Source organism: Helicoverpa zea, chromosome 27 (genome assembly GCF_022581195.2).
Source record: "Helicoverpa zea isolate HzStark_Cry1AcR chromosome 27, ilHelZeax1.1, whole genome shotgun sequence".
In the NCBI taxonomy this organism is placed as follows: Eukaryota; Metazoa; Arthropoda; class Insecta; order Lepidoptera; family Noctuidae; genus Helicoverpa; species Helicoverpa zea.
The window spans coordinates 4,790,850-4,809,645 of record NC_061478.1 but is presented as its reverse complement, the minus strand read 5'-3'; the positions used below and the strand labels follow the sequence as shown (position 1 = coordinate 4,809,645).

Genomic DNA, 18,796 nt, shown 5'->3' with positions numbered 1-18,796 from the left:
ACAACTTAAATGCGGACTAATTAGAATCACTACTTTTATCCCTATGGTCACGTCTATTGCGGTTCAGTTCTCAGCGTTTTGTTTAGTCTGCTGTGCTTTTGCCGTTAAAGTACAAAAATTAAATATATGGAACGTTTCTAATGGTTATGCGTATTCCGTTGTTTTCAAGTCAACGGGCCCTTAAAATTCAATATCAGACTATTCAGATCTTTGATTTTGCTGACCCCGTAGTCGCTGGCATAAGGGACAGGATCCGCGTACGAAGTCGCGGGCAGAAGCTAGTTTGGTAATATGGAAATTCTGTGTGTGATTTGAAAGATGAAAATATAATAGGGCTAGAAAAATAAGATAGCAGAAAGATTTATTTATGAGTAGTTTTAAACTTGCCTCAGGGAAACTACTCTGTGCACCTGGATAAAAGGTAGACAGGCCTTATTCTTAAAGATACTGCTGAAAATACACTTAGTTTAGAAATATGGATGATACTTAAAAGTGGTTTACTGGCACGGTGTGGTGATTCCTAATATTATGGACCAAGACCTTTTTAATCAATGACCAAAGAGTAACAAGCTTGGACTTTGGTTTCGAAAGAAAAAAAAATGTAGTGTCGGCAAAAACTTGGTTTCCCAGAAAATATAAAGCCACTATGGCTTTTAGTAGACATTATGCTCCGTTAGATAGTGATTTTTTTGAATTCTGCTTATAAAATGGTCGTCAAATCATTGATATAATAAATCACAAGCCTCCATGACTCAATATCCGATGATCCTTATATTAATAAGTTTGCAGAAGAGTGACGATTACGACCGGCCTCGAATCGAGGACGAGCCGACCACGACATCAATGCATCACACTTAACCCTTATTTATAAGGCCATAAGGCTCAATTTATTATTCACCAACTTCGTCAATAAGTTGGTTTTAAGTGAACCTTATCGGGACGGGATAAGGTTGTGTTTCGCTTGGTTTTTGATGATAATGTGATTTGTAATGTTAATTTAGTGATGTATTGTTATATAATTGTATTGTGAGGCGAGATTTTCATTAGCGCCATTAATAGACTTCGAGATTTTAACTGAGAAAAGCCATGCTTGCTTCATTCAATGCAAATAATAAAGTTCAGAAATCTGAATTCGTAATTCAAAACCTGTCAAAATCTATTCTGAATGTATACTTCGGCCGTTCAGAGAATGCGTTCCTGACACCTATCAGTTAGTCACGACTAGTGATGGGCACAACATAACACTGAGTTCGTTACCGTTCCTTCAAAATGAACCGCCGCATTATTTTAAGATTATTTTCGTTTTAAATTGGCGGAATAATTTGTTTTATATTTTAGTTATTTAAGTGGAAACCAAAAAAAGGTAATATTCATATAATAAAATTGTTTTATTTATTCTTTGTTACAAGTACATTGAATTGAATGTGCGAACAGAATATTAATCAGACTCCGATTTGCTTGAGGAGGTGGTGTCTTCATCATCATCTTCGCCTACATGTATAATTATATTATTATCAATAACAGAATCAATCCTGATATCTCGGTCTAACAAAAGCCGGGTAATCAAATAAAAACAGATCGAAAACACTTGAAAAACGTGGTCTATGCGCACGAAACGACAACGGACGACTGTTTTAGCGTCACAAAATGGCGGCCCATAACGCCATTTGGGGTTACCATTTTTAATCTAAGTATAAAAATGCGGTTTGGTCATAGTTTTATTTTTATATTTCATAAACGTTATAATTAAGTCTTATAGTCCATTATTTTCCAATTCTTAAAAAGAAAATCAAAACGTATTATTTTATATTATAACTGTATAAGAACAGATTACGATACTTGCCTGTTATTTTTAGCACAGCACTACAAAATATAAACCGCTGACATAACCTTGTAATAGCGCAGTATAGATTTAGAAAAATATTGTTTACCAAGTTATTTGACACTCAGTTTGGCACAAAATTATAACATTCATTGATTATTGATATAATAATGTTGTTTTAATGCTCCTCAATTGTTAAAACGGTAAACAACCAGCAAAAATATTTTTATCGTAACTGCAACGCCATTGCAAAGTTACGTCGTCAGTTCAATCGCGACGTGTCAGGAACGCATTCTCTGAATGGCCGAACTATAATTGAAAATGGTCTGATATGTATTGACAAGATTCCATCGAAACGGCAAATAATCAAAAGTACACTAAACACCTTAATTTTTACCGTGAGGTGATTTTAAATGACCTTACTACAAAAAAGTCAAACTGACGTTCGTGACATTTTTAAGAAAAAAAAATTGTTTTTTTAACTTTTAGGGTGACTTTTATTTATTTACATAATAATATATGTTTTAGTTCTCTCCTACGTTATTAAAGTAAGTATATACGAGTACATATCAGTCTGTAGACGTATGAGTGAGTAGACGTCAGCTTCTTTCAGGTATATGCATATCAAAGAGAGTTAGTAAGCCCCAGAGGGACAGCGCCAAAGCATGCCGATTGTTGGCGCGAGTTCCCGCGGCACTGCTACATAAAGAGCTTAAGAAGGAACATGCTGGGTTTTAGTCAGTGCGAGTCAGTCACAGCGAGAGGGGTCATTTGATGATTTCCCATAAAAATAACTAATTTTCTCGTCTTTTGCAATATTCTAAAAACGACGTTTTTTTACCATTTAACGGATAACCAATGACTAATCTACAGCCTATGTTTATAGAACATGAGCAAATGTGGGCGCGTTGGGCAACTTTATGTATGTCGTGTATGCCCTTGTAACCACATATATGGTCCACGGGGGCATCTCAGATGGCCTGACGAGTAATTATAAGCGATTTCAACAGATTACGTGATGATTGCAAGCTGAGGTTCGAAGGTAAAACTTGTTTTTTGTAAATGGTTTTGTGGGTGAGTGATCAAAGGAATGAAGAAAGGAATGAGATGGAAGGAATGGAAAGTGATTAAAATAGGCCTTTTCAGGCTCTTGCAAACAAATAAAATACACAGTGACATGGTTCTAAAAAGTGGGTTCTTTGGAGAAGAACCGGCAAGACTCTCCGTGTTTGATTTTATAATCTACATCTACGATTTATTTCTGGAAAAAAAAATGTCTTAAGTGGGAAGTGCTGAGTTTGCCCCAATAAAAAAATCACAATTATAAATTAACAACTGTCAACGATGTTCAAATGACCGTCAAGACCCACTTATTTAACTGCCTTCTGAACCACGGAATAACTCGTTATGACAAGATAGTCACACATCTACAGACCGATCGCGTCAAGCGCTCCTTAAATCATCATCATCTCGAGAGCCTTTTCCCAATTATGTTGGGATCGGCTTCCTGCCTAACTGGATGCAGCTGAGTACCAGTGTTTTACAAGGAGCGACTGCCTATTTGATCTCTTCAACCCAGTTACCCTGACAACAAAATACCCTTCTGACTACCCGTAACGACTGTCGGAGATGTTCATTGAGAGCCGGGACCTACAGTTTAACGTGCCATCCGAAACAGTCACTAGCGTCCAAGATATACTTGGCTATTTAAATCTATGCAATGACAATACCAATAAATATTCTTAACCAAACAGAGCATAGATATAAAGTTGAGTAACAATATTAATCGGATTGCTCGTTCTAACACAAGGTGATTCAGTAAGCAAGTCCTTCCATTTTAAGAATATCAAGATTATTTGCAAATATGTTTGGAAGGATTAATACATTTCGTAATACATATAACAATACATATATGATGACATTCACTCTATTCGTATGTACTATGTAATAGTTGAATATCCTGTATTTGGATAATATGTATTATATCTCAGGAGTGCTAACTCGATTTGAATTATCCAATTCTCGGGCCTGGCTTTAAACCCACCATGTTCCTTTTGGAGCCCTTTGTCCCTGGCACACAAACGCGGTAACTCTTTAAAACCATCACATAGGCTCGTCAGGTCTTGGATTTGATCTGCGCTAAAGAGATGAAAGATAACAATAGTCCTCATATTTTGACTTCTAAAAGCAAAAAGAAGTTATAAGACAACAAGGTTCGTGCCAGTACGAGAACAAAGTAGGTATCTTGAGAAGGCAAACAGACAAACATACATACAGACAAACACGCAAGTATTATGTATTCAACGTGGGCGCTATTTGTGTTGGCGCTAGTGTTAAATATTTCTGCATCTTTATGTAATCTTGGTCAAGCGTCGTCAGTGCATACAAAGTTGGAGGTTTTGCGATCGCGACCAATCTATCTATATAAAAACAGGAATTCTTTTTTGTTTGTTTGTATCGTAAAGAGTCCGATACTCTTTTTCCTGCTATGTATTCCACGTGGTGATGGGGGGTCTTTCACACAATCCTTCCATAGTTTCTTTGGTTGCCTTCTTCCTCTATGTCCATCCAGACCTTTTTGAAAACATTCTATTCAGTCCTCTACATCACAGTTTGTTTTTGGAAAATCCTTTATTAGGGGCATTTTCTTAAATGCTGACATCTCATATTAGAATTCAGTCCCTTTCCTTCTCTATCTAGGATATAATTTCACAATTTTCGACAAAATTGTTGCATAAAATATAAAAACCTCTTTACTAAAAGTTGAAGTGGACCGTCAGTCCCAAGGTCCTGCGTGTTTTTATGTAAAACTGTCCGTAGGAGTGCACCCACGTTGTCATTAGAGTTGACTGGTGACGCGGCGTTAAACGTTTCAGTTACCGATAATTGTACGTTTAAGGTCGTCCTTTTAATAATGGAGGTCTGGTTAGATATTAACCACCCAAAACAAAAATGTGAAAGACTGCCAAGTTCGATAATATGGGAATGCTTCGCCTATAAACGAAGTGAGATCTGAATAAGTACCAAGTTCCATACACATACCTCAGTTAAAAATAGTTACTTTTTAATGATGTTACTTGGCAAGTTTTCATACACCTTGTTATAAACCTACTAAACGCAATGAATCAAGTATTTAATTTTCTATTAAAACTTGCCAAGTAACATCATTAAAAAGTAACTATTTTTAACTGAGGTATGTGTATGGAACTTGGTACTTATTCAGATCTCACTTCGTTTATAGGCGAAGCATTCCCATATTATCGAACTTGGCAGTCTTTCACATTTTTGTTTTGGGTGGGATTTCATTTATTTTTGTAAGGTTGTTCATTTTATTTTTTTCTTATGATGAAGTTAGTTAAAGAAATGTCTCATTTATACTATCTTTTAGATTTTTAATATGCACTATGTTTTTTACAAAGAAATGAACTAGATTAACTAAATGGACTAGATTTACCAACTGACTGACATGACATGTTATCTTATATTATGTTCGTGGATCAAAGTTACACATTCGTTATTTTCGAAAGTGATTCACACTTGGCCGTTTTCAGATTTTTACTTTACTTTGACTAAATACAAACCTTTGTACCATTCGAAGATATCTATATCTATACATATAATAAATCTGTAGAAAAGTAATTTTTGTACATTGAAGAAATTGACAAAAAAAATAGCCAGCATGTTAAAGGATAACTAACAGAACCCATTTCCATCATTTTTGTCATTTTTGTCTGTTTGTCTGTTTGTCTGTTTGTCTGTTTGTCTGTTTATCTGTTTGTTTGTTCGGGATTCACGTAAAATCTACGAATTAAATGCAGACAATGTTTATATACAAAAATTCTACGTAACTTGGGGTATTACTTAGTTTTTGTTTCATCGAAATCGATTCACTCTATCAAAAGATATGATTAATTTTGTGAATTCAAGATGTAAAATATTACGACACGCAATCTATTTGTCAAAACTGTACATTTGAATGTTGTACTTATATTAGTTGATCGGCCCATTATTAATCTTTACACAGAAAATCACACCTTTATAAGTAACTTCAGAAGAAAAAAAAAATATGAAAATTTTGTTTAGCCAAGGTTAAAGTAACTCCATCTGTGCTAAATCTGTGATAAATAAAATACATCAAATTTGTCAAAGGAGCGAGGTGGTAAATGACAATATTACCATACATTCTTTATAGAGGATTATTATTTCAACAGATGGAGTTGTGTATTTTCCGTAATTCACCATATTTTAACACGTAGTGTAATTTTTCGATAGACATTTCAATAGTGTTTGTCAGTTTGCCGTGCCACATCAAAATCCAACTATAATTATTACCTTGATGAAAAGAAAATTAATAGTTCTCAGCCAAATTTAAAACGGTGCCATTTAAATTATTTTTTGAACATTATGTCAAAAATGATGACTTGAGTGGAACAATTAATTATCATTTAAAGTTACAGATGGAGTTCATATCAGGATTTTTTCATAAACATAGTTTAGCTTATCTTCCACTAATGTGGTGGCCTTAAAACAAATTACTTTGAGTGAGTAGTATTAAGTAGACCTTAATTATTTTTTCTGGTGCAAAATATGTAAACTTAATCCTAGAAGAAATGAGGATCTATCTCTCGCAAGCGCTGCTAAGCGTGAGGAAGGTAGTGTAGGATTCTGTAGCTTTAAAAACAAGCCCAGATACAAAGTGCAGATAAGAAATGGGAGCTCTCTCTATTTAATACCACACACACGTAAAATGCTTTATGCGTCTGAAAACGTACAAATTACGCGCCGCATACCAGAGACATGCTTACTTTCAACTTCTGATCGCAAATACACTGTTCACGATTACGAACAGTCTCAGTAAGACCCGAGCCAAGTCTAAAAACCCTAAAAAACACCTTTTATATAAAACTACATTTGATGTCATTTAATCACAAAGACAGAATTGTTCTCTGTTGCAAATCCTATCCACCTATATCCTATCCTAATCCAGAATGCATTGCAGGTGTGCATTGCACAAAAACCAATGGTATCCTATTCGAGAAGTCAAAAGAGTTGACCTGCCAACGTCAGCTTCTGCGCTAAGCAAGTGTTCTTAATAGTACCATCAGAATTACATTCATCGTTGAATGAGGTGAATAAATTTTCAGAAACCACAATAACAGTAGGAACCAAAGCGTATTATCGCTTCATAGAGCTCTGATTGGCCCCAGGTGACCAAGTCAGGTCTGATTTGTTCGTTCATCAGATCTTTGAAAGTGTTTCGGTGGATACTTACTGTCGTCCTGTTTACGTGTGACATAAAATATGGTATATAAACGTCCTCCGCTAGAGCGAAATTTTCCCGGTGTGCGGTAGTGACGCACAGTATACAACACTTATGTTTCTTTTGATTTGCTGGCTCCACCAAGAAATGACAAATTGCGAGCGTACATTCTGAAAATCTTGGCAAAACTACAGGTTTCAAGTACGAACACATGAAGTGGACTCTCACAGATACGTACATTTTGCCTGTTCGTGAACTAATGCAAACATTTCGGTGGAGTCCCGGCTTAGGCCTCCCCCACATTAGGCGTGCGCGATCCTCGGGCGTGTGAGTAGCGCGGGCGCCGCGCGTGCGTCGCGAGCGCGTTGCGTGAGCGTCGCGTTTTGCTGCCCTGCGGCATTTGCAGCGCGCTCGCGGCGCGCACGCGCCGCTCTCCTTGACGTTTAACTGCTAAGGCGTTTAGCGGGCGGCGGGGATAGCAGGCGAAGGGGTAAGAACGCAACTCGAGCGCCGCGTGCTCGCCGCGAGCGCGTCGCTTGCACTCTTCACACATGCCGCAGGGCAGCAAAACGCGACGTTCATGCAGCGCGCTCGCGACGCCCGCGCTACTCACACGCCCGAGGATCACGCACGCCTAATGTGTGGTCAGCCTTACCATGAGTAAGTGAAACTATCCTACCCTATGCGCCTGCTGATGATGATGACTCATTTTATCATCCATCCAGCTATTCCCCAACTATGTTGGTGTTGGCTTCCAGTCACCGAATCTGTTTGAGTACCAATATTTTGCTTGGAGCGACTACCTATCTACCTATCTTTAATCCAGTCAACTACACAAGACGATATCCATGGTAAGACTGACAGACTTTCTGGCTTCTGATTAGTCGCAGCAGCTGCAGAAAATGTACAAATGACAGCTTTGTCAGGCTCAAAGCATGTAGACATAGATTATAGCTGTTTCCTGTGAAAATTACTTACGCACCATATACGTAATAATTTTCCAAATTGGCTGAACAACGTCACAAACTTTACTTCTTTTGTTTAGATAAATGGTCACATCCACAACACAACCTTGATCAATGAATCTATGCGACTGCTAAGTGCTAATCCTAATTATACTGTCACGTGAAAGAATGCACCTACGGGATAAGTAGTATTTTGACTATTCTATATTGCCCACGCAGACGAAGTTGCGGGCAACAGCTAGTATTATATAAATATAGATAAATTTAGTTCCTTAGGGGTATAAATTTACACCGGGTATAAAACACCTTCATTATTTTGAAACCGACTCACACTTGGCCATTTTCAGATTTTTCCCTTTACCTTGACATAAAGACCTACCTCCATGCCAAATTTCAAGTCAATACGACCATTGGAAGTGGTCTAGGTTTTTGATGAGTGAGTCAGTGAATCAGTGAATCAGTCAGTGAGTGTATAGTAAAAATAGCGATTTTCTGACGTCAATATCTCAAGACCTACAATAGGTATATTAATGAAATGTTGTATTTTAGATAAGTGAGGGGGTCTCAACAGATACTAGAAATTTGATAAGCGTAAATAAAATAGATTTTGAGTTACAGGGGGGTCGAATTTGGCCCGAAATGGTTCGTGTAATATAACCCACGGCCGGTGTGTCGCTTTTTTTGCTCGAACTTGGCGGACACACTGCCGTGTGTCTAGATGTAATGTATTTGTTGGTTTTTCTGATTACAGGTTTTTAAAAGGATGGCAGATTTGACAGAACCACCATACCAACCTGCATTGAGCAAGCGTGGTGATTAACGCTCAATCCTTCTCTGTGTGAGAGGAGGCCGCAGCCCAGCAGTGGGACGGTAAAAAGGCTGATGATGATGGTGATGCCAGGTTCGCAATGGAAATAAGATTGCGGTCTTTTATTGTTTCAAAAATCTCTGGTAGCTGTATTAATAAAGGGGTCATTATTATTATTTATTATGCATAGTAAAATTCATAAAATTACTGTCCTCAAAATTACCTGCATTTTTTAGAAATGAATATTTCTGCAACCTATACTTAGCCACTTTCAACTAGAGAGTCTATTTTATTTAATGTACCATAACATTAATGATATTAAACATGTTTAGTTGCTAAAGGCGTGGCATAAGTTGTACCTACCAGGTAATTAATGAATAACGCACGTAAAGATTTCAATTATGATTAACTTCATAATCCAATTAAACATGTGCTCTTTAGCTATGTTTGGAAAACGAAATTATTATTTTTATTTTATTCGTCATAAAAACTCAAAAAAGTTGATTTTGAAAATACATAGGTAGGTTAGGTAGGTAAAATACATAGGTAGGTGGGTTATAGAGAAACTATAATGCAAAAAAGCATCTTAAATAATTATCTAAAAACTCCAAAAATAAAGTCAAGAAAAGCAATTTCAGTGACTATCAAATTACCCATCTAAATCTTATAGCTATCGATCAAATGATTCATTATAACTCTTAATACTTATAGGAAAACTCCTTATGTAGCATTTCTCAATCAAGATAAAGCTATAAACTAATCGTTGTAATTAAAATCATCGATTAAGCTTTATATGATATTTTGATACGGTCAACAACCTAACATTATTATTATAGTTCGGCCATTCAGAGAATGCGTTCCTGACACGTCGCGATTGAACTGACGACGTAACTTTGCAATGGCGTTGCAGTTACGATAAAATATTTTTGCTGGTTGTTTACCGTTTTAACAATTGAGGAGCATTAAAACAACATTATTATATCAATAATCAATGAATGTTATTACGTCGTCAGTTCAATCGCGACGTGTCAGGAACGCATTCTCTGAATGGCCGAACTATAACTAGCCATTTTCCCGCGGTTTCACCCGCATCCCGTAAGAACGTCTTCCCATACCGGGATAAAATATAGCCTATGTTACTCGGGAATAGTGCTGAAAGATTTTTTTTCAAATCAGTTCAGTAATTTCGGAGCTAATAAAGCGAACTAAAGATATAGAAATATAGATAAGTAATAGGTAACTATTAGTTTAGTATATTAATTATGTATACAGCTCACAATATATGCTGCTACATAATATTAGCACATAAAGTCTTCTCCCGAGCCTTTTCCCAACTATGTTGTGGTCGGCTTCCAGTCTAACCGGATGCAGCTGAGTACCAGTGCCTTACAGGAGCGACTGCATATCTTACTTCCTCAACCCAGTTACCCGGGCAACCCTCTATCCCCTGGGTATACTGTACTTGCTGCCTTCTGACTACCCGTAACAACTGCCAAAGATGTTCAAATGACAGCCGGAACCTACAGGGGCCCGATTCTCCTAATTTTACTTAAGCAACATACGATTCACATTCGACTGCGATCCAATCCCGACTCGATTACGATTGAAGCGTATGTGGCATTCCGCTATTTTTTCTTTGAAATAAACGTTTTTATCCTTTTCTATCATTCATAATGAATCATTCTATCTGCAAATGATTTACGATTGCAATATGATTGTACAGCAAACTACCGTATATACCAAAATCACCAAAATAGCAGACCAATCGCACACCAATCAAATGTCAATCGAATACGATTGGTCTTTTATTAGTAGCAGAATGCCCGATATGGTTAAAACTGCTATTGCGATCATATTGCGATTCGTTTTCTATTCGATTTTGACATTATTAACTTAGGAGAATCGGGCCCCAGTTTAACTTGAACGTGAATCCTCCGAAACGATATTATACCACAAAATAGTCAAATATTAAGTAACTTAAACTAAGTATATTATGTATACAGCTCACAACATACTTCTACATAATATATTAGCACGTAGAATCTGTTTTGCAATACACCCACATGCATACGGTTCATCTATTCACTTGTTTTTGTTGAATCTATAGTGTTGTTACGACATACTTGTAATATGGAGGCGGATTGTTGCTATTTTTTGTTTAATATTACAGTTTGAACAATGGTTTATCACTTTTCATTTCTAGGGAAGTAAAAGTAAGTAAAAAGGGATATGGTGTAAGCCGTTTGCTTATTGTGACTACAGACGTATCTTGTTTTGAAAAGAGAGGACTTTGATTGTAAATAGTCCGAGTATTAAGTGCTATCTTCTACCAGCAACATAGTCGCCGAGAAAAACTACTTCCCTCACTCGGATAAAAAGTGGCTTATAATTAGTCCGATGCATAAAGCTATATGCCTGCCAAGTTAAATCAAAACACATTCCGTATTTTTCGCTTGAAAGAGTGACAAACATCACACCTACGTTTATAATATTGATATAAGTATGGTTAAAAGGCACAAATAGTCGTGGTGGCCTAGTGGGTAAAGGACCAACCTCTCAAGTATGAGGGCGCGGGTTCGATCCCAGGTCAGGCAAGTACCAATGCAACTTTTCTAAGTTTGTATGTACTTTCTAAGTATATCTTAGACATCATTGACTGTGTTTCGGATGGCACGTTAAACTGTAGGTCCCGGCTGTCATTGAACATCCTTGGCAGTCGTTACGGGTAGTCAGAAGCCAGTAAGTCTGACACCAGTCTAACCAAGGGGTATCGGGTTGCCCGGGTAACTGGGTTGAGGAGGTCAGATAGGCAGTCGCTTCTTGTAAAACACTGGTACTCAGCTGAATCCGGTTAGACTGGAAGCCGACCCCAACATGATTGGGAAAAAGGCTCGGAGGATATATAAAAGGCACAAACATCCGAATTAAACTCCTTCTTTTTAGGAAGTCGGTTAAAAAGAGATTTCTTCACCAGTAATTCTTCAACTTATAATTTACAATATTATAATTTTTGTACCACACTATTGTATTACTGAAACCTGTAGTGATAGTGATGATGTTGTTGTATAAATAAATAAATAATAAATAAACTTTAAACTATACCCTCATTTAAGTAGTCGGCGAATGTAACCCGCCCCGGCTCTGGCTCGTTCCTTATTTCATACTAGCTAGCCCATCCAATTATATTATCGTTTCTTAAAGTATTTTCCAAACTGTGTTTTACTAACAATATATTCTTCTCTTTTCAAAACTCTTTTCGGTTTAATGGTTTAACGGTTCACCTACACTACCTATATGAAGTCAGTCTCTAGTCCAGTATACCAATATACCCTTGCCCTTCAAGAACATCAAGTGAAGTGTAGTGCGACGCGACGGTGCGCGCGCGCAAGGCCACGCCCACTGCCCGCCGACGCACGCGTCACTGCCGGAACTCGACGGTATGTAACTACCCTAAGATTTGTCATCCATTTGGTATTTTGCAGTTGATAGAGCTACGATACTAGCTGTTGGTTAAATAGGGACTAAAGTTTGATAGACGTTTACATCATCATCATCATAGTATTTAACTACTTAAAAAATAAAAGGTTCTCAGTTTGACCTGTAGGTATGTATGTTTGTGCGCGATTATCTCACATTTAGCTGAAGCAATGTTGATGCAGTTTTCAGCATAGTATTTGTCACATTTAGAAGGTTTTACGGTAGATATATTACTGAATATATATGGTATATTACTGAAATTGGTTTTATTTTTTCTAAAAAAGTAACTAAATTTAGAAATTAGAAAGTGTGACCACTAGTCTTTGTGAGGGTTATCGGGTTGCCCGGGTAACTGGGTTGAGGCGGTCATATAGGGCAGTCGCTTCTTGTAAAACACTGGTATCAGCTGCATCCAGTTAGACTGGAAGGCGACCCCAACATACATAGTTGGGAACAGGCTCGGCAAATGATGATTACCAAAAAGTCTGAACTGTACCAAGCCATTATTTGTTAAAGACTATAACCTCCTTTTCTTTATTCTTTAATCAGATGAGTAGAGAGAGGTAATGTGTTGTCGCAACGTTTAGTTACGTGTTGCGTGTCGGTTACGAACTCTTGCGCACTTGTTACTGGCGTAGCCTGGGAATTCGATAAAATGCGCAAATTGTGGGCAACTGAGGTTAAAATAAGATAGTGTTGTTGATAAAGAACTTGTGTTAGAAAGAAACTGCTTTTGTGGTTGTTAAAAGTATTTTTTTGATAGTCAAACTTGAGGTATATAGACAAAAATCGATAGCAAAGGGTTTTTACATAAATCTTCAATATAATAGTTTTCATTGATATTATTAATATTTGAAGTTGTGTACACAATACTTATCTAAACAGAAGAAAAAAGAAACCAAAATGTAACACAACCTATCTTGCTTTATGTATTTAAATTTTAACACACTTGCAGTGTGTCTATTTTGCTATTTAGACAACGTAAAATGCATGCATACATTATATGAATGAATATCTTCTTCAATGAAAAAATACAGGATTTTTTACCGAAAACTAACTTAGCGATTTCAAGTTGTTTTCTGAAAGAACTATTTCCTGCATCTAGATAAAAGAAGCCTGTATATAACTGCCAAGTTTCACCAGAATGTGTTCATTTGTAGCTCCCTCGGGACACGGGTGAAACCGCGAGGTAAAGCTAGTCTTTTAGTCTCTGCCTAGTGAAAGCTCTTTTTGCTGATTGTCACAAGAGAAAAAAAATAATACAATTATGGGATTGTTAAACAATAAAATTAACTTTCGAGAGATGAAACTTGCCAAAACAGATTGCAATCTAGCTGAGTAAGATATAACTACAATAAGCGTATAAAAAAAATAAATCAAATCGTGTGTCAAAATCATCTGCCAAGCCTTTTTCCCAACTATGTTGGGGTCATCTTCCAGTCTAATCAAATGCAGTTGAGTACCAGTGTGCCACATGAAGCGACTGCTTATCTGAACTCTTCAACCCAGTTACCTGGGTAACCCGATACCCCTTGGTAAAAAGGTCGTCAGACTTTCTGGCTTCTGACTACCCGTAACGACTGCCAAAAATGTTCAAATGACAGCCGAGACCTACCTATTTACGTGTCTTCTAAATCTCGTATTTACTTGTATACAAAAGACCATCATCATCTGCCGAGCCTTTTCCCAACCATGTTGGGGTCGGCTTCCAGTCTAAACGAATGCAGCTGAGTACCAGTGTCTTACAATTTTTATTTCTACACAAAAGATAACCTATGCAATATAATAAAGGCATTCAAACATTTTCAAACATGAAGTCGTGGTGGCCTTGTGGTTAAAGAACCAACCTCTCGAGACCGAACAGGGTGTGGGTTCTATTCCAGTTCAGGAAAGTCCTAATGCAACTTTTCTAAGTTTGTATGTATTTTTCAAGTATATCTTGGACACCAAAAACTGATAAAAAGTATAAAAGAAAACATCTTGAGGGACTATGTAGTCTGAAATCACCAACCTGCATGGAGCAAGCGTGGTGATTAATGCTCAATCGTTCTCCGTGTGAGAGGAGGCCGCAGCCCAGCAGTACGATAAAAAAAGGCAGTAACAGTATTCAAACATAACTCAAAGTTGCAACTAAGTTATCTTACTGATCGAGTGCTTGCTCTACTTAAACCAGTCTGCAATATTCGTAAAAGGCATTTATCATTACGACACAGCATGTTTTATTTACACTGATTGCTTTATAGTATGGTTGGTAAAAGTTTTTTTTTTATATCTAACTACCTCTTTGGTCTAATATTCACGTAACATGACTGCCGTGGCCGAGGTCTTGGGTAAGATTCCCGGATCGGGGTCCCTTTGGGGGTTATAAGAAACTTTTACAAAGTAGCCCGTAGTCTGGAAGTTGGTGATTGATACACCCGTGCATCGGAGAGCACGTTAATGTCGGTCCTGCGCCTTATCTCTCTCCGGTGGTGTCGGATTGCCGTCCCATCGCGCTATGAGAGTGAAGGAATAGTGAGTGCACCTGTGTCTGCGCAAATGCTTGTGCACTATAATATGTCCTGCACAACTGGCTTATCTCCTTAGAGAGAACAGCCGCCATAACATTATCATTAAATACATATGTATCTAATACGACTTTTACTAACTAAAACCCATCATGTTCCTTCTTTAGCCCTTTATGTACCAGCGCCGCGGTAGCAATCCCGCAGCTCATTGAAACTAGCTTTATATAATTACATTATCTACTACAATTTAGCGAAGCATTGCCCACTCACGCGCAGACGTCATTGATTTAACACCAAACAAAGAAAACGATTGTTATAACCTCTACAGCACATTGATTATTTATTTTGTCGGTAAAATAATGATTGCATTCCTGCTTTGTGCTTGGAAACGACAAAAACGTGTTTGTATCGTGTAGTTGGTTCAAAGTCATAAGTTTTCATGATGATTTCATTTTAAATACAGGTTTTAATTAAACACCAAAAGACTGGTGGTTCATAAATTATATAGATACAGGACCTATGGGTACCGCCTAGCCTTGTCTCGGCTTTTGGTCTTCCCAATAGCAGCTGGGTATCAGTGTTTTATATGGAGCGACTGCCTATCTGACCTCCTAAACCCAAGTTCGCTAGTCGCTACCAGAATCCAGAAAGTCTGCCATCTAGACAGCTTATCTAGAGGTCAGATAGGTAGAACCTCCTTGTAAAACACTTGTATTCAGATGTATTGGATTAGACTGAATGCCGATCCCAACATTATGTAGTCAGGAAACAGGTAGATGGATGGTCAGTGCAATAGGTGCGCAATTTTATCGTCAGTTGCACTATTAATTGAATTTCCTTTAAGCTGTAGGTAAAAGTTAATATTTCAGATTTAAAAAAAACAAATGAGAAACCTTCATCATCATGCCATTTAATTTATAATAACGTCATCGCTAGTTATATGAATTCGCTCTGTTATTCACAAGAATCAAGTTTAAAATCTTATTAAAGAAACCAGTTATTAGTTTATTTTGTTTTATTAATAGATATTTCTAGGGAGACATAATAAAAACAAATGAGAATACCTAAGGATCTTAACGCTACTAAAAAGTAAAAGAAGTAAATATATTTTATTACCTTTGTCGTGTCATGGGTGGATTTTCATACCTACCCTAGAAGAAGGTTTTATTTAAATAAGAATCCAGACTCTATTTAACCAACTTCCCAAAAAAGGAGGAGGTTCTCAATTCAGTGGTTTGTATTTTTTCAATAGGTAACAATGAGCTAGCATGAAAGGTGGGTATTTTTGGGACTGTCTCATGTAATTCTGACGTTCGAAAAGTGTTGTTTTCAGCCTACTTTGAATAAACTGATTTTGATTTTAAGACCTGATAATGTGGTAGAAGCCTAAGTTGTAGTATCGTATCTTATAGATCTGAATATTACGTCACCCACAGACAATACTAGTAAGTACACCTGAGTAGAGAACTCAGATGTTACTTCGCTCTCTATTATCACTATAATTCAATATACTTAGTTTTATTCAATAGATTTACGTGCCTATATAGTGTCTGACTTTTTGAGGTTATAAACAAACTTACACGACGAACTTTTCAAAACTCGTGAAGTTTTAGATTAAATGTCATTTCTGATGTCATAAAATATTGGGCAAAATTTTCCTATGATTCACAAAATACCTATCGTAAGTATGCTCCTTAACATTGTAACCTGACCTTAGTACAATTTGTGTAAGAATGTAACCCTTATACTGGTTGCTAGAACCGGTTAATCGTCGTCAACCTTCAGCTATGTATTATATTTTAATAAATACTCATTTGTATACAAAACTCTATCAAACGAAGCTACATTTTTCACCTAAAAAAAGTGTACTAAAGACAGTCGGGTATAACAATTCTTTAGTATCAAAATTTTGGGCAGTCGAGTATACCAAAACAGAGATGAAATTGGTAGGGTTAAGTTTCATTCTTATCATAGTAAAAACTTTATTGATTGTAGCAAAAAAGAAAAGACAAAAACATGAATCAGTCATGCCGTGCTCTGACCTTACGATTATATCAAGCCTTTTTTTGGACCAACAATTATCAATGGCCAGATGTTTCGTAAATTATCGATAAGTTACAATTCTTACCTTTAAAACGATTCGATCCCACACAAAACCTCCGAGGCTGTCACCTCATTAAAAAAAAAAACAATAAAAAAATCACACAACACTGGTTTTGTACATGGACACTACCACATTCCTGCACATGAAGAAAAAAAGCAAAAAAAAAAAACAAATTCACATTATTCCAATTTTGAATTTGAAACACACGTTCGATTTTAACAGAATACGTTAGAAGAATGGTTAATTTTCAAATTGAGAATGTTGATTCGTGTTCGTTTTTTAAATTGTTCGTTGGCTTTCGCATCGCGGCCGCGCGTTCTACGTCGGGTGTTGCACTGACGGCCTGCGCGGGCGCAGAGCATTCGACCTTAGGCAAAAAGGTCTTATGATCCGTGTGGGCGATTATAGACTTAATCGTTTGTATGTAAAAGGATATTAATTTTGGTTTCGTGATCAAATGTAATGGGAAGTAAGTATAGATAGACGATAAAAATAAATAAATTAAGTTTTGTTAAGTTAAAAATTTTTAAGTTCGCGTGACTGTAGACAATTGGAAATGAGCTTGAAGTTTTTTTTTTTCAATTATTGATTTGTATGTGAAGTTATGTTTTTTCAGACAAAATAGTTACTCAATATATTTTGTATATTTAATTATATAATAGGAAGAATGGAGAGACTACCTAAATATATTTCGGTCGGCTTTAGTCTAAAATATGCACAAAATCTACTTTTTGATGCTCTTACATCATCATACATCATCAGCCTATCGCAGTCCACTGCTGGACATAGGCCTCTCCAAGTGCACGCCACTGAGATCGATTTTCGGCTTCTCGCATCCAGCTCCTGCCAGCCGTCTTGCGCAAGTCATCACTCCACCGTGCCTGAGGACGTCCTACACTACGTTTGCCGAGGCGCGGTCTCCACTCTAGAACTCGTTTACCCCAACGGTTATCGGTTCTTCGGCTAATATGGCCAGCCCACTGCCACTTCAGCTTGCTGATTCGATAGGCTATGTCGATGACCTTGGTTCTCTGACGGATTACCTCATTTCTGATGCGATCCCTCAGAGAAACGCCGAGCATAGCCCTTTCCATAGCCCGCTGAGCGACTTTAAACTTGTGGACCAGCCGTACCGTCAGTGTCCACGTTTCGGCTCCGTAAGTCATGACAGGTAGGACGCACTGATTAAAGACTTTTGTCTTTAGGCACTGTGGGATCGACGATGTTAGGACTCGACGTAGCTTCCCAAATGCAGCCCAACCCAACTGAATTCTCCTATTCACCTCGTCCTCAAAGTTGTTTCTACCTAACTGCAATGTCTGCCCGAGGTATACATATTTCCGAACAACTTCGAGAACGGCGCCGTGTATCGCAATCGGTTCCGGTAGAACATGTTCATTGAACATGACCTTGGTTTTGTCCAAGTTCATCCGTAGGCCGATGCGTAGAGAAGATTCAGCCAGGTCGTTCAGCATCTGTTGTAGGTCCTGCAGCGTTTCCGCCATGATGACGATATCGTCAGCAAATCGCAAGTGAGAGATGTGTTCGCCATTGATGTTGATGCCGCGTCCTTTCCAGTTCAGCGTTTTGAACATATCCTCCATTGCATTAGTGAACAGTTTCGGGGAAATAACATCCCCTTGTCTCACTCCTCGATGCAACGGTATGGGCCTTGTTTGCTGATTCTGTACTTGGACGGACATTGTAGCGGCTTCGTAGAGACATCTCATCACTTGGATGTATCGCCAATCTACTTGACAACGCTGCAGGGACTCCAGAACAGACCAGATTTCAACCGAGTCAAAGGCCTTCTCATAGTCCACAAATGCTAGACACAGGGGCTGATTATACTC

At 37.6% G+C, this 18,796-nt stretch overlaps 1 protein-coding gene across 1 annotated transcript in view; it reads right to left on the bottom strand.

The window, feature by feature from the left end:
• LOC124643335 (cuticlin-4) overlaps window positions 1-17,283 on the bottom strand; it is an 80,963-nt gene extending 63,680 nt beyond the window's left edge. The window contains exon 1 of the mRNA XM_047182274.1: window positions 16,968-17,283. The gene's annotated coding sequence lies outside the window, so the exon portion shown is untranslated. The remainder of the gene's footprint in view (window positions 1-16,967) is intronic.
• Between the last annotated feature and the right edge of the window lie 1,513 nt (window positions 17,284-18,796).